Source organism: Lissotriton helveticus, chromosome 6 (genome assembly GCF_964261635.1).
Source record: "Lissotriton helveticus chromosome 6, aLisHel1.1, whole genome shotgun sequence".
NCBI classification, from domain to species: domain Eukaryota; kingdom Metazoa; phylum Chordata; class Amphibia; order Caudata; family Salamandridae; genus Lissotriton; species Lissotriton helveticus.
Genome location: NC_136067.1, coordinates 965,869,401 through 965,885,850, shown reverse-complemented (window position 1 = coordinate 965,885,850; position 16,450 = coordinate 965,869,401). Strand labels below are relative to the sequence as shown.

At 45.9% G+C, this 16,450-nt stretch overlaps 1 protein-coding gene across 4 annotated transcripts in view; it reads right to left on the bottom strand.

Annotated features, from left to right (window-relative positions):
• The window catches only part of ARID1B (AT-rich interaction domain 1B), an 807,447-nt gene that overhangs the window by 533,709 nt on the left and 257,288 nt on the right, over positions 1-16,450 (bottom strand). The window lies entirely within an intron of this gene.

Here is a 16,450-nt window from a genome sequence, read left to right as displayed (position 1 = left end):
AACGACTTAATTTCAAAAAAGTTAATCAGTACACTTTTTAGACTTTTGCATATTTTACAAATAAGCTTCACCATTCAGCCTAAAAACCATTACAGGACAGCTGAATTATAATATTTTCATTAGCATACATGAAACCACCTTTTTTGCAAGGTTTTTAGCTCTTTGGGACTTAGATCGGTTTCTCTTACACTTCCATATTATCAGGAAGGGGAAAACAAAATATTTGGTATTTAAAAAAGCGCAGGCGAATTTCTGTGCATACAGAGGTCCTTTCCTAGCACGTATAAATAATGTATGCATCATTTGTTCCAGGTCATTGCCTTTGGTTGGAATGTCCTTTAAATCCACTCAGGGAGAAGAAACTTAAAACATAAATGAAATTAAAAAACATCAGTGGATAAAAAGTGCAGCAGCCAGGCCCAGGAAAATAGAATCTAGTTCTACAACTTAACATAATGGGATAAAATGAAAGGGCCTGTTTTCTTACAACTGTGCCTTAGTTCACTTACTGTAAACTTTTATGCATTTAGAACAGAAGCAATTCAGTGCCTTAGTCATCCTCATAATATTTTAATAACGGATGAATAACTCAACATAACAGAAAAGGGGGTAGAATACAACACATTCAGTATGTTTGCCCTACCCTGATGCAGTCACAGTGTGTGGCAACGCTCTCCTTGTTTACAGTACTGAAAACACGGAAAGAGGACGTTGAATGGGCCAAAGGTGCATGCATTCTGGGGTTTTCCAGCAACCCTCTGCACACTCTCCACACACCTTCTGCCTACATCATGTACCTGTTCCTAACAACTGTAGACCAGCTAGATTCCAGACCAGGACCGATGCTGCAGTGCTGGAAATGTGGTTCTTGGCGAATGGCAAGCACGTAAGATACAAGAGGTGAGCGAGCCAATAAATTAAGACGGGGAGCTGAACCAGAGCCGAGCCAAGGGTCTGACTCGGATCTTAGAGCCTGTGGGCGAGCCGAGCCTGAAAATTATTGCAATCTAAATCATACAACAAACACCACTTCAATGTGGGAAAGTCTGTTGAAAAAATGTTTTTAAGTGTATTCCTTTAACATGTACAAGCTTTGACATTAATAGGGCCCATTATAGCAGTGCACAGAAAAGTATAATTTTGTACAACTGGAAGTCTGAATTCACATATTTGAAAGTGCTTTGATCCTCTATAATGAAGGAAAAAGACTTTTGGTGAAATGAAATATTAGCCTAAGATCACACAATTTAAGCAGGGAAGCCGCCTTTTTTGACTTTGTATATATCAGCCAGTAAACGGGTATCTAGTTTGTCTTTTCATACCTTAAAGCATTGCTTTTACCTTTAAGTGCATTTTTCTAGAGTTCTTAAAATATAGCACAAACTCGACCCAAAATTATTGGATCGCTTCACGCGTGCCAGTTACATTACACACGGTCACATGCATGGTTTATAGGCACAGGGAGATTTAGTAATTTGCCCAGAATCACAGGATGTTGAAACGACTCAAAAAGAGACTTGAACCGGTTTCCCCAGTTCCACAGTCGGCTGCTCTGACTAATGCCACATCATAGGTAGAGGGTGGCAAACAGAAGCTCGGCTCGTTATTGGCTCGAAGTCCCAACCGAACCACGCAAGCTGATCCAAAGCCTGGCTCGACATTTCAGTTGCTTGACCACCTCTAAAGTAAGCAACCTATTCTTACTATTGCATTCAACTCCATCTCCTTCAATCGTGACAAGATGACAAAGCAAAGCACAAACGGGAGAATGACAGTAGTGACGGCTAGTGTAGGTTACAGACATATTCTCAAGGACCGATGACCAAAGTGAAGCTATCAATCAGGATTTATAGAGCGTGGCTAATCACCCGATAAGGTATCCAGGCGCTTACAATCTCAAAGCTAGTGTGTAGAAAATACGTAGGTAAGCTAAGGTAGCTGCAGTGCACATTACATCGATGGGTAAGTGTATTTGGCATTACATGGAGCTGGTTTTCCATACTCCGCTATTACCTCTCCTACCCTCCGGGCGCCGGGACCATTCCAGCGATCACTCGTGTTGCTTTGCTGGTTTTCCATATACAAAGCGAACATGCATGGTTTCTGCTAAGGTACATCCGATGATGAATACAATTTGGAACAGCAGAATACTGTTAAAGGGACAGTAGAATTTAGCAAACATGAAGTCTAAATCTTCCTAACATTAAATGCTATTGAGTCAGCCGTGAAGTCTTGTAGGGATACAAAGCTGAAAATTCTCGACATCGGATGGTTAAAAAAAATGTATTATGGGACACTCCACTCGAAGCTAGAAAAGGTCCTACTAACATGAAAATCTATAAGGAGGCCACCATGAGAGAATGAGGAACACTGTATGTATTGTGGGGACACTCTAATAGCTCCATTGCGAACACATTAAGAGAAGATCCCACCACCCCGGAAATGGTGCAGCTAAATTGAGACTACACACGCGGTGAAGCTCCCTCTGGATCTCTAGCTAAGGAATATGTGTTCCATGGGACTTACACCCAGGTACAAATTTAAAGCAACCCAAAAAGGTCTGGAGCTGTGCCACTGCCCAACACAGCTGCACGTTTAAAGGTCTGGTTCGGACGAAGGGGAGGGGGTTCCGCTGTACACCCAGGCCTCACTTCTGCCATTTGTCGATTCTACAAATGTCACTTTTCATTCATTCAGTATTTAGGAGTACACAAGTACGTTGTCAGAGGTTAGCAATTAAACTGGAAATTTTTAAAAACCTATAGAATTATTTAAGTATTTCACTTCTTTCGATTAATTCCATACACATAGATTTACAATAAAAACTAGTAATTCTCACTCTACATAACTACTAATAAGAAAGTGACTTTTAATATAACTAAACTCTAGTGAGACTATACTTTCGTAAATGGATTGTGCCACACGCTTTGAGAAGTTGCACAGGCCCCCCAGTTGCCAGCTGGATAAGATAGGCCGTATCACCATCCACAGTAGGAAGCATACACAAAACAACACTGCATGGGAACATCAGAAACAAACACAACCACTATGCAAAGTGCTAACCCTGGCACTCAAAGAAAGTAAAACTGTACACACAACATATATCGGGATAATTCCGCAATTTTGATAATTTGCATATATTTGAATCAGCAAGTTACCGACTTTAATTAAAGGTTATTTTAGGATCCCTATACCATACCGCTTAATAAAGGAGCATGCGGTTTTCATACACTGTTGTGGACGTAGGATTTACAAGTAGGGCTACAACAATGCTGAAGCAGCGAACTTCACAGTGACATGGTCTACACAATTTCCACTGTGCATTGGCCTTATTATGCAGAGTCATCTTAAGGATTTTGGGGGCCCTAGGCAAGACATACTTAAGGGACCCCTGTGTTTAACAGCTTGGATTTAATTACCCATTTTTTGCTAATCAAGCCCTATGATGCTAAGCAATATTGAATAATAAATTAAAGGCTGAGATAGAAAAGTAGAAAGATGTGACAGAGTGAGAAAGTTGACTTTTCGGGCGCCTCTTGGAAGGTGGAGGCCCGGGGCAATTGCCCACTTCGCCCATACCTTAAAAAGCCAATGTTTCTAGATACTGTCACTAACTTTTTTGTTGCCTTCTTTTAGGCCCCTGGTTGTGTGTTGGACCGCTATGGTCCGATGTTTGTCTCCGTTTGGCCCACTAGTTGCTGCTCGACCTTCGGGGTTGAGCCTAAGGCGGGGTGACACCTGGGCGTGGTGGACTGCACGTAATGCTCTTTCATATGGACGGCCCGATTGGGTTGTAGACAGAACATTGAATACGAGACTGAAAGAACAGCAGGTCATGCATGCACGAGAAACTATTGCGCAGCAAGTTATGTGTCGTGGCCGGCCCCTTGGGGGTTGTAGGCTTATCGCTGTGTAAGTGTCACTCTTTTCTCTGCGTATCCCCGACTGGGGCTTTAATAAAACAGATGTTGAAAATAAAAAAAAGCCTATGTTATTATGACAAACCCCTTCACTGCCCTGTTCATTCGCTCCCTAATCTAAAATCACAGATTTCAAAATGCTGTTTTCCTTCTCGCAACTTAATCCTGTGGACTGTCGGTAGGGAGGATCAGTTGTGTTAACAATTATGCGACTTTGAATACTAAATAACCCTCGCCGCCATTAGAAAGCCCACCTGTAAATTAATAAGGGGGTTCTCACCGCTCGCCAACACCATGGAAATACACTTTCTCCTCCTGCCTATGCATGAGTAGATGTATGTGCCTTGTCAAGTAAGAAAGGAAACAACCTGCAAAACACACTGCAAAACACACTGCACCTCATATGCCACCCCATGCCAACCTTAACCCTAAAATGAGCATGCAGCTGACCCACTGTGATACCGCCTGACTGCTGTACTGAGCTACTGATGGGGGTACAGATGTTCTCAGTACCCGAGTCTGCCAATCAGACGCCTGGCATCTGTGTGTCGAAAACATGTTTTTGTGCACCCAAGCAGTTTGGTGTGCATAAGCCTTTGCCAGTCAACCAATACACGAACAAATGGACGGAATGATAGGGGCAGGGGGCAACCCGAACTCAAACAAGCAGAAGCAACTGCAGTAACTGTTTTGTTTTAAAGCTGATGGGGCTTGCTACCTATGCACACACGTGTTAAATGTTCGAGGGCACGCAGAGGTCTCGGTGACAGATAGCAATTAGGCTTGAAGGACAAGGGGCGCGAGGCTTTCGTGGCCAGCACCCCCCGCCCCCTGCACTAGCTTCTTCCCGCCTCTTCCCCGTTCCCCCCTGTGAGGAGCAGCAGCAGGCCGCCGTGGATTAACAGCGAAGTTTAAAACCACCAAACGGCGAAATGCCGCCATTCAGAGGCTTTCACCCGCCCACAAAGGAGCCGACTGGAGCACGACAGCTTCACAAAAGGCAAACAAATGAGCAGTCCGCAGCTCCCCTTTCTACTTAAAACACACATAAGCTTTCATGTCCAAGTGCAGACATCAAACGGCAACAAGGCAAAACACAGCGGCTGTACCAGGACTGGCGCGGCCCCCCAGGCACTGACAGGAGGGGCAGGGAAGAGGGCTGAGAGCGAATGGGTCCTCGCAGTTGTAGGGTGCACGGGGCGTCAGGATAGAACAGCTTCACTTTTGATGGGGGTGCGCAAAACATAGCCACATGCTTCCTAGACTGCAGGGTCGGTGGCCACACCAGAGACTGCCCCTTTTTAAGCAGCAAGCATACATTTAGAGGTAGACAAGCCAATAAAACAGGAGGAAGAAACGAGCTAAGGGTCTGGAGACAAACTATAAAAATATTTACTGGAAAAAGCTTACACTAGACATGGTAGAAAATGTGATAAAATATCTTTAAATTTAAAAAAGTTTATTTCTTTAAAACATGGAATGTTCACCTTGATCCGTAGATATCACTAGATTGCAAGTCATTTATTAAAAGGGAAAGTTTTTAACATCTACTTAAAAACATTGCTGTCCCCTGGCAATGACAATACCACTAGTAAATTAAGAGGAAAGTCTGTTGTTTTGCACCTTGAATGAGGAATAGACATTCCAGTCTATTAACCTCTTCGGTGCTCGTGACGAGACCAGCTCATCATGAGTCACGATGGAGCTGTGCTCATGACGATCTGGTCTCGTCATAACGGCTGCCCTCCACCCACGTGCGATTAATTCCCCACCTGTGCGGGCGAATTAATCAGTGGGCGGGGTCGTGACGAGACCAGCTCGTCATGAGCACAGCTCCACGTGACTCATGACGAGCTGGTCTCATCACAAGCACCGCAGCGCTCACCCCTTTCACCGTGGGGGAATTACCCCCGCAGGGAAGGGGTTAAATCAAACATAAGAGATTTTTGTTGTGAAAACAATCTTGTATTTCTATTGCTTTAACACAGGCCTTGAAAAATCATAAATGTTGCTAGACTTGCAGGTCTAGTAACTTGCATAATCTATTCAACCTAACTGTAATGCACTTGACCCATAAACTGGCCACATTAAGTCATCCTAGGCAAATATTTTATTTTGCAGAGTCACCTTTTTCTTCATTATCACGAGAGCACTTTTCAGTATGTAAGTTCAGCATTCCTGCTGTACAGAAAACCTATTTGGTTTGATTTAATAGACTAAACGTTTGTTTCATGCATAATAAGAATCTAGCCCACATATAGGATACACAAGGCACCCGACATGCCTCTTAGTTCACTAATAGCATTATCATCAGGGCAGGGATGCTTCTCAGTTCATCTTTAAAAACTCACTTTTAATAAATACATTACTAGAGCATCAGCTGGTAGTGCACTGTCATTTACAGAGAGCTCCTTTCCACTGAAATGTGTAAAAACTTTCCCATTAACATGCAGTTTTAGTTATAAAACTATATAGCGTATAAACGAAAATCTGTGGAAACTGGGTTTCAGCAAACATGAGTGGGCGAGTAGATTTGCCGAGGCCTGAAACGTCAATGTTGCTAACCTGTACATGACAGTATGCACTGTGAAATTTTATAATCAAATATGAGAATTATTTTATTATTAATAAAGTGCCCTTCAGCCTCACTGCACCTGTTAAGATTCTTGGTTCTAGTAGGTCTAGCAGCCATTTAAAATCAAGGTAATACAGTTGGACATTTCTCATATGTTGTAGTTAAAAGTTGCCTCACTTTCGATAAAATACTAACAACCAGAAGCACAATTTAAAGAAATTAATGAAGTCAGCGGTGTATTCATGAATTGTATCTTTTTAACTTCAAAGGTTTCCTGGCAAGGTTCTGAGACCTACTCATTAGATACGTTTCTTTGAAATAACACATTTGGGGCACAGGTTTGTGCCCCTCAGACTTTCAGAGACATAAATGTAAATAAACTATTCCATATTGCATGCAATTTAATATTCCAGGCTTCAACTGGCCATTTTGTGCAGGTCGGCTGAAATTACAATTGTCGCTTGATTATTTGCTATGCAATTTACTATTCTTTTATTAAACGCATGTTGGACTTAAGGTTCTTGAGGTGCAAGGTGTGCACTGGAGGCAGAAAATCAACTATGCAAGGTGTAGACAGGAAAACACTGTACCAGAACTGCACACGATGACCCCAGGCACCAGAGGTAAGGCAGAGTTTGTTCATGGGGACAGGGGTGGAGCAATGTGCTGCACTGGACCTTGAGTATTGGCTAGTGACCAATAGAAAAGGAAACTTATGTAAAGTGTTATATCACTTATTACATATTTGTTCACTTTCTTGCTTTGTGTCATGTATTGTGTTATGGTTGAAAAGGTGTTGTTAAAAAGGGGGTGCGTAAAATTCTTGCCAGGGTAGAATACAGGGAAAACAATTTGGTTGGGCAGGTAGGACTGTGAGGAATCATCCAGTGAGCAGAAAATGCGAACGAGTGTGTATCTATTGTTTGGAGTGAGCGGACTCTATAAATAATGCACTAACAGGGAAGATAGGTAGGAGCTCCAGGACCGAAACACAGGCCCTTGAAGGATGAAAGAGTCAGAAAGAGGTCCTCTGATCTAGCCGCCCGACCCCTTTACGAGCCTCTCCATTGTTGACAGAGGTTTGTAGAATGCTAGGTGATCGAGGACTATAGGTGTGCGATACCTTCACTTATCCTTCTCCACAAGATCAATTAGAAGAACTACAACTGAGGAACCCCCCTCTTGTTATTCAATTTCTTTTCCTCTTACCCTCCACGAGATGAGCTGGAAGCACAAGGTCAGCAGATTCCTTCCTCGTTTCCCAGGTGCAAGTAAACAATGTTGAGGAGCGATGGTGCCAAAAAAAGATAAACATAGCCCACTGAAAGGGACGCTTGCCTACATACAAACAATATGGTAAGGAACGTACAAGTACTTATGTGAGTGGGTGGGACTCACTAACGAGGATGGGAAGAAGTCCTTTCAAGAGCATGGTATCTTTGGTATAGAAAGAGTAGTACGCTTACAAAATAAACTGAAGGATCATATAAAGAAAATAGATGCTGAGCAATGGCCTTCCTTTCTACAAAGGCATGAGGAGGCACAGCAGCATAAGCATGAATCCCAAGTTCGAGGTACCCAGTCAGTTACCTTAGGGATAGAATTAGGCTATTTGTTCCAACTGCTCTGCCACCTTCTCCATATTCTTCCCTCTGGTTACCAACCCCTACATCATCCTTTCTCGGACCCAAACAAACACCTAAGAGTTCACCTGACCTTTCTGCTCCATCCCCATACGTGAAGAGAGGCAGTATCTCTTCTTGTTCAAATTGCGAGGGCTCTCAACTTCTGTGGACCAGATGTCCTCCAGGATTTACAGAGTCCTCTTCAATCTTTTTCCAGGTCCGGAAGAGAGATTTCGATATGTATGTTGTCCCCCGGGGTTGTAGTGTAGTCAAATATGACAATCTACTTTTTGCATCTATTATTCTAGATCACGGCAAGGAGAACTCAATCTATCTCATAACCAAATTAGCTAATATGGGACACAATCATTCTTCATGCTGAATTTTTGCACACCTGCCAGTATATGTAGTGGGCAGTAGGGCAGTACCTCTTTGATTAGTGTGCCCATCAGTTGTAACAACACATGCTTAGATCTCTTCAAATATGGGTACCAACTGCCAGATTGTGCCGCTATATCCATTTTTTTTAGGACCTACCCAGAACATGTCAGATGTAACTCATCTTGTGCTGACTAAGCCATGATTTATCCGTGAGCAAGGTAATACAAACATCTCCAGTATGTTAGTAGGAAACAGTAAATGTGGTATTTTTTCCAATTACTACCTTATGAATTAGAGACATGACCAGAGGGGGTATGCATATTTTACTTGTGGATCCCAAGCCTATTAATGGCTACCCTTTAGATTGGACTGGGACTTGTCATCCAAGATATCTTATCCATACTTTGAGTGCTGTTTTGCTAAAACAAAAACCACGCATTCCCAAGAACCTGCTAACAAAATCAAATACGCACTGACATGTCCAATAGGTCTGGCGCTTTAGCTTTATCAAAACTTGTATTGTTGGGGAATCTGCTGGACCCCTGTCAAAATATATTGACTAAAACCAAGACTATTTTGGTCTCAAAAAGCAGATACTGTCATATCAGGCCCTTGGCACTTAAAGAGACTACTTTGTGTGTGGCTGTGCTCCTTATGGAAGGGTAAAATGTCGTCTTTTATAGTAAAGTTAGACAGTGGCTGAAGGGTGCTGACCTACTGCCCCATGCTCTATTTCGTAGTAGACCGAAGAATAACGTGAGCGACTCAATGACAGACCAATAGATGAAGACGGCTGGCTGAAAGCCATTTTAAGCATGTACATTGTACATGTAATTTTAGTAAAGTCAAAAGGTCTTGGCTCACAACAGACATAAAAACTAAGGAGAACCACCCAAAAATATATATTTGAAAAAGGTTTCTTTCTAAGGAAGATGTGAATAACCCAACATCAGAATTACATGCTCAAACATTTACTACCATTTTTTTCAAAACAGATTTTATTGGGGTTTTGTACACATACAACGTTTCACAGTGGTACTCAAATATGTACTAGCATGAGGCCACTACAACGCAATATGCTAATCTTTTGTAAAAACGGACAAATAGTGTTCCGTGCATAGAGCTAGAACTACTCAAGAGACGAATTTGTGGGCACTTGGAGCAGCCTACTGTGCACATAGTCCCTTTCAGTTTAGTGTGGAGTGCTGTGGCTGATCTTACACAGTAATGGACTCATCTACAGTCTCTGCTTCATCGTTACCTTTCATTCTCCCTGCCTCTTACATACATTGTTGCTACACAATATCTAAAGGCCGGGCACAATGACTCCTGTTGTAAAGACAGTGCAGAACCGACGAGACAAGGGACAATAAGCTAACATTCAAGCTTATGGTGAATGAGCATGTTAAGTGAGTGGTGAAATCGTCCAGGCTCTAAACAACACGAGGTTCGGGAAGTTGAGAGTATAGACGATGGCGTGGGTTGTCAATCAGAACAATTCCAATTAAGGCACGTCTGACTACTGTGATGTTTCATTGTCTGAGGAAACTCAAGGACTGAAAACTGGAAGAGAAGTAGCAAGGGTGACTGAAGAGAGATGATTTAATGGCTAGGTTTACCACTTAACACCATGCCACAGGGACACAACATTTCCATTCCTCTGCTCTTAGCAAACAAAACAATGATTTTTGTTAAAGTCTTGGGTTGTGAGGCCACAGTCAATTGAACTCATATTGGATAACAAATTATTAAAGGAAAGCTTATAACTGGATATTCTGTGTTACAGCGACATGGATCCTTTTGCTAACCTACAAATACAGACCCCACAGCATTTTCGATATTTCGCGAAACGCATATTTGCAGCAAACTTGTCCAAACCGTTCAATGCCCGCAATATCATGCACGGGAGCTGCCAAGAAAAGAAGTGTTGTTTCCCCTATATTTTTAGGTCGAGCCTGGGCAGCGCATGCGCTGCTCTGTGAGGCTTGCTGTATTCAGGTAGGGACTTGAAGCTCTGCCCACTCTCCACCCATATTTTCCATTGGCTTGTGTCACTGTACACCGTAAACGGTGGCTGTTTATTGATCAATAGGCTTAGTAGTCCATCCTTAGTACCGCCTTGTCTCATTTTGTAACCTCCCATGGCGACATTCCCGTTACGTGTGCTGTTACTGGGTAGGCTTTAATTACAGCCTCTGAGCACTATTTTCTCAAATAGCTTGCTCTGCCTGCTGTTGCAGGCAGAACACGCTCTCCCCTAACGCTTAAAAAAATTTTTTATAGCACCAACGCATTCGCAATGCTATTGGCATTGTAATGACAATGCCTTTTATTTATCTGTTTTAAAAACAACACATAAATAAAAGAAAATGTAATTTACAATGCCAATAGCTTAAACTCTCGTAAATGCGAGACCTATTGCATTGCAAATGCTTATTTTTTTTGTCCTTCTTGTCTCTAAATACAGTACCCTACACTCAAGCATGCAAACTACAATGTACAGTTGCTGCCGAGACGCACTGAAAGTTTCACTTTCAGCGCACACAGACATGCACAGGCAGGCACCCCAATGACTTGTCAGACCTGCCAACTTGAAGAACAATCTCACTGTGTGAGGTGGGTCTGGGCCGTGTTCTGAGAGGTACCTACCAGTCACTTTTGAATCCCACCCCGCACCAAAAGCCCTCACCTCCCACAAAAAAAAAGCTTACGGAGGCTTGTGCCGATGTCCTGGGGTGTTTTCACACCCCTTAATGGACGTTGACATTTCAAAGCCTTGGAAAAACGAGCTGGAAACCCACTATTTACAGTAGTTTTCAGCTTGCTGGCACCGTGTGATATTGGCGCCTTACCGGGAGACCGTGTGATGGGAGCCGATATTATGTGTCGTGTGAGTCTGCAGGTATGCCTTGCTGAAGTGCCACGCCAGCCCGGCATTTGCCTGCCTGGCGCTGCCTTGGGCACGAACATGAGTGAGGCTTATCTCACACGATGGAGAAGTGTGGCTCAAAGGTTAGAGCGGTAGACCCTGACGCAGAGGTCTGGCGCTCGGCGGGTCTTGGGCTCAATTTCCCGGGACCTGACAATTCTCGCCTCGGTGCCTATTCTAAGCATGGGTCCCACTCTGCAACTCTGGGCAATAGCTTGCTTAATCTCCACAACGGCCCCAACAGCGCTAGGATGCCTTGCTTCACCTTGTGGGTGCCCAGGAGTGGGCACTTCAGAGGGAAAGGCCAGGAAGGGTTCCACAGCGGTATGTGTACAGCGCCTTGAGACCTCTTCGGGGGTGATACGTGCGCTATATAAGCACTACATTATTATTATTATTATCTTGCTAGAAGCCATCCGGCCCCAGAGATAAAGAATATTGTCGGTGGCTGGTGTCCTACCGAGAGGGTGAGAAAGAAGACTGTCAGGCGAGTGAAGAGCCAGCTGTTTTTAGGTCTCGCCTGTCGATGCGCATGCGCATCGAGCTTGCGAGACTATGGGGGCTTAACCACTCTTTAACTAACTTGCAAGGAATCGTGGCGATTCCTTGCAGTGCCCGTGACTTTTAAGCTCAATGCGCATGCGCTTAGAGCTTAAAAGCGCGTGCACATCTCACAGCCTCCCCCAGCTCCGCCCCCTCCTCTCCTGCCCGCCGTGTCGCATTTCTCCTCCCCCCACCCCTTCTCTCTCGTCCAGCCGTCGTGTTTATTTATTGTTTTACCCGCTCCGCCCCCTCCCCTGCCCGCCGTGTCGCATCGTCATGGCAGCTTTGAAAGTAGGGGCAGAAGAGCGCCACTCTCTCTCCCAGCACACCTCCCCCTCCAGCATCCACTCCCCCCTTGTCTCTCTGTGCCCGCCCCCACCACTCCTAATGAGCTGCTTGTTTTCATTTGCAGTACACCATGTGCGCATTTACTTTCATAACGGTGGCTCACCGTTTTAACTTGTTTTAATTTCCCAATCTGACCAAAAGGTTTGCCGATGCCTGACGTGCTACTGCTCCGCCCCCTCCCCTGCCCGCCGTGTCGCATCGTCATGGCAGCTTTGAAAGTAGGGGCAGAAGAGCACCACTCTCTCTCCCAGCACACCTCCCCCTCCAGCATCCACTCCCCCCTTGTCTCTCTGTGCCCGCCCCCACCACTCCTAATGAGCTGCTTGTTTTCATTTGCAGTACACCATGTGCGCATTTACTTTCCTAACGGTGGCTCACCGTTTTAACTTGTTTTAATTTCCCAATCTGACCAAAAGGTTTGCCGATGCCTGACGTGCTACTGACCTCTCCACAGCCATGCCTACCTAATGGAGTACATGCTTGAATATATGAGAGGTGTTACCTCGAAACCGGTCCGGTCCTCGGATGCTTGATTCCGGTCTGGGAAAGATATGGCTGTTGTAGTTCGGACTGGACTGTTCCCATGGGGCAACAGGGTCAGAGCTGATTTGCATAAAGCCATTATCTGACCCAGGGTGGTGTGGAGTGCAAAAAAACGATGGATTTGGGCCCAGATCTTTTGACTGGGGGAGTGTGTGACATTGATCCACATTCAGTCCATCACTTGTTGTTTTTTGCAATTGCCGCCCTAAGTGCGCTGGGGATGCCCAGACGTGGGTCCCAGGCACTCCACACCACTTGGAGTCAAGCTAGCCGGGCTGAAGAGAGGTGTTACCTCGAAACCGGTCCGGTCCTCGGATGCTTGATTCCGGTCTGGGAAAGATATGGCTGTTGTAGTTCGGACTGGACTGTTCCCATGGGGCAACAGGGTCAGAGCTGATTTGCATAAAGCCATTATCTGACCCAGGGTGGTGTGGAGTGCAAAAAAACGATGGATTTGGGCCCAGATCTTTTGACTGGGGGAGTGTGTGACATTGATCCACATTCAGTCCATCACTTGTTGTTTTTTGCAATTGCCGCCCTAAGTGCGCTGGGGATGCCCAGACGTGGGTCCCAGGCACTCCACACCACTTGGAGTCAAGCTAGCCGGGCTGAAGAGAGGTGTTACCTCGAAACCGGTCCGGTCCTCGGATGCTTGATTCCGGTCTGGGAAAGATATGGCTGTTGTAGTTCGGACTGGACTGTTCCCATGGGGCAACAGGGTCAGAGCTGATTTGCATAAAGCCATTATCTGACCCAGGGTGGTGTGGAGTGCAAAAAAACGATGGATTTGGGCCCAGATCTTTTGACTGGGGGAGTGTGTGACATTGATCCACATTCAGTCCATCACTTGTTGTTTTTTGCAATTGCCGCCCTAAGTGCGCTGGGGATGCCCAGACGTGGGTCCCAGGCACTCCACACCACTTGGAGTCAAGCTAGCCGGGCTGAAGAGAGGTGTTACCTCGAAACCGGTCCGGTCCTCGGATGCTTGATTCCGGTCTGGGAAAGATATGGCTGTTGTAGTTCGGACTGGACTGTTCCCATGGGGCAACAGGGTCAGAGCTGATTTGCATAAAGCCATTATCTGACCCAGGGTGGTGTGGAGTGCAAAAAAACGATGGATTTGGGCCCAGATCTTTTGACTGGGGGAGTGTGTGACATTGATCCACATTCAGTCCATCACTTGTTGTTTTTTGCAATTGCCGCCCTAAGTGCGCTGGGGATGCCCAGACGTGGGTCCCAGGCACTCCACACCACTTGGAGTCAAGCTAGCCGGGCTGAAGAGAGGTGTTACCTCGAAACCGGTCCGGTCCTCGGATGCTTGATTCCGGTCTGGGAAAGATATGGCTGTTGTAGTTCGGACTGGACTGTTCCCATGGGGCAACAGGGTCAGAGCTGATTTGCATAAAGCCATTATCTGACCCAGGGTGGTGTGGAGTGCAAAAAAACGATGGATTTGGGCCCAGATCTTTTGACTGGGGGAGTGTGTGACATTGATCCACATTCAGTCCATCACTTGTTGTTTTTTGCAATTGCCGCCCTAAGTGCGCTGGGGATGCCCAGACGTGGGTCCCAGGCACTCCACACCACTTGGAGTCAAGCTAGCCGGGCTGAAGAGAGGTGTTACCTCGAAACCGGTCCGGTCCTCGGATGCTTGATTCCGGTCTGGGAAAGATATGGCTGTTGTAGTTCGGACTGGACTGTTCCCATGGGGCAACAGGGTCAGAGCTGATTTGCATAAAGCCATTATCTGACCCAGGGTGGTGTGGAGTGCAAAAAAACGATGGATTTGGGCCCAGATCTTTTGACTGGGGGAGTGTGTGACATTGATCCACATTCAGTCCATCACTTGTTGTTTTTTGCAATTGCCGCCCTAAGTGCGCTGGGGATGCCCAGACGTGGGTCCCAGGCACTCCACACCACTTGGAGTCAAGCTAGCCGGGCTGAAGAGAGGTGTTACCTCGAAACCGGTCCGGTCCTCGGATGCTTGATTCCGGTCTGGGAAAGATATGGCTGTTGTAGTTCGGACTGGACTGTTCCCATGGGGCAACAGGGTCAGAGCTGATTTGCATAAAGCCATTATCTGACCCAGGGTGGTGTGGAGTGCAAAAAAACGATGGATTTGGGCCCAGATCTTTTGACTGGGGGAGTGTGTGACATTGATCCACATTCAGTCCATCACTTGTTGTTTTTTGCAATTGCCGCCCTAAGTGCGCTGGGGATGCCCAGACGTGGGTCCCAGGCACTCCACACCACTTGGAGTCAAGCTAGCCGGGCTGAAGAGAGGTGTTACCTCGAAACCGGTCCGGTCCTCGGATGCTTGATTCCGGTCTGGGAAAGATATGGCTGTTGTAGTTCGGACTGGACTGTTCCCATGGGGCAACAGGGTCAGAGCTGATTTGCATAAAGCCATTATCTGACCCAGGGTGGTGTGGAGTGCAAAAAAACGATGGATTTGGGCCCAGATCTTTTGACTGGGGGAGTGTGTGACATTGATCCACATTCAGTCCATCACTTGTTGTTTTTTGCAATTGCCGCCCTAAGTGCGCTGGGGATGCCCAGACGTGGGTCCCAGGCACTCCACACCACTTGGAGTCAAGCTAGCCGGGCTGAAGAGAGGTGTTACCTCGAAACCGGTCCGGTCCTCGGATGCTTGATTCCGGTCTGGGAAAGATATGGCTGTTGTAGTTCGGACTGGACTGTTCCCATGGGGCAACAGGGTCAGAGCTGATTTGCATAAAGCCATTATCTGACCCAGGGTGGTGTGGAGTGCAAAAAAACGATGGATTTGGGCCCAGATCTTTTGACTGGGGGAGTGTGTGACATTGATCCACATTCAGTCCATCACTTGTTGTTTTTTGCAATTGCCGCCCTAAGTGCGCTGGGGATGCCCAGACGTGGGTCCCAGGCACTCCACACCACTTGGAGTCAAGCTAGCCGGGCTGAAGAGAGGTGTTACCTCGAAACCGGTCCGGTCCTCGGATGCTTGATTCCGGTCTGGGAAAGATATGGCTGTTGTAGTTCGGACTGGACTGTTCCCATGGGGCAACAGGGTCAGAGCTGATTTGCATAAAGCCATTATCTGACCCAGGGTGGTGTGGAGTGCAAAAAAACGATGGATTTGGGCCCAGATCTTTTGACTGGGGGAGTGTGTGACATTGATCCACATTCAGTCCATCACTTGTTGTTTTTTGAATATATGTATATAGCCAGGCAAATTTTTTTACCCGCTCCGCCCCCTCCCCGCCGTGTCACGTCTCTCTGTGCCCGCCCCCACCACTCCTAATGAGCTGCTTGTTTTCATTTGCAGTACACCATGTGCGCATTTACTTTCAGAACGGTGGCTCACCGTTTTAACTTGTTTTAATTTCCCAATCTGACCAAAAGGTTTGCCGATGCCTGACGTGCTACTGACCTCTCCACAGCCATGCCTACCTAATGGAGTACATGCTTGAATATATGTATATAGCCAGGCAAATATAAAGTACAACAAAAAAAACATTTGTCGCATTTCTTCTCCCCCCTCCCCTGCCTTCCCTCCGTCTCTCTTTTTTTTTTTACCCAAAACATTTGCCGCATTTCTCCTCCC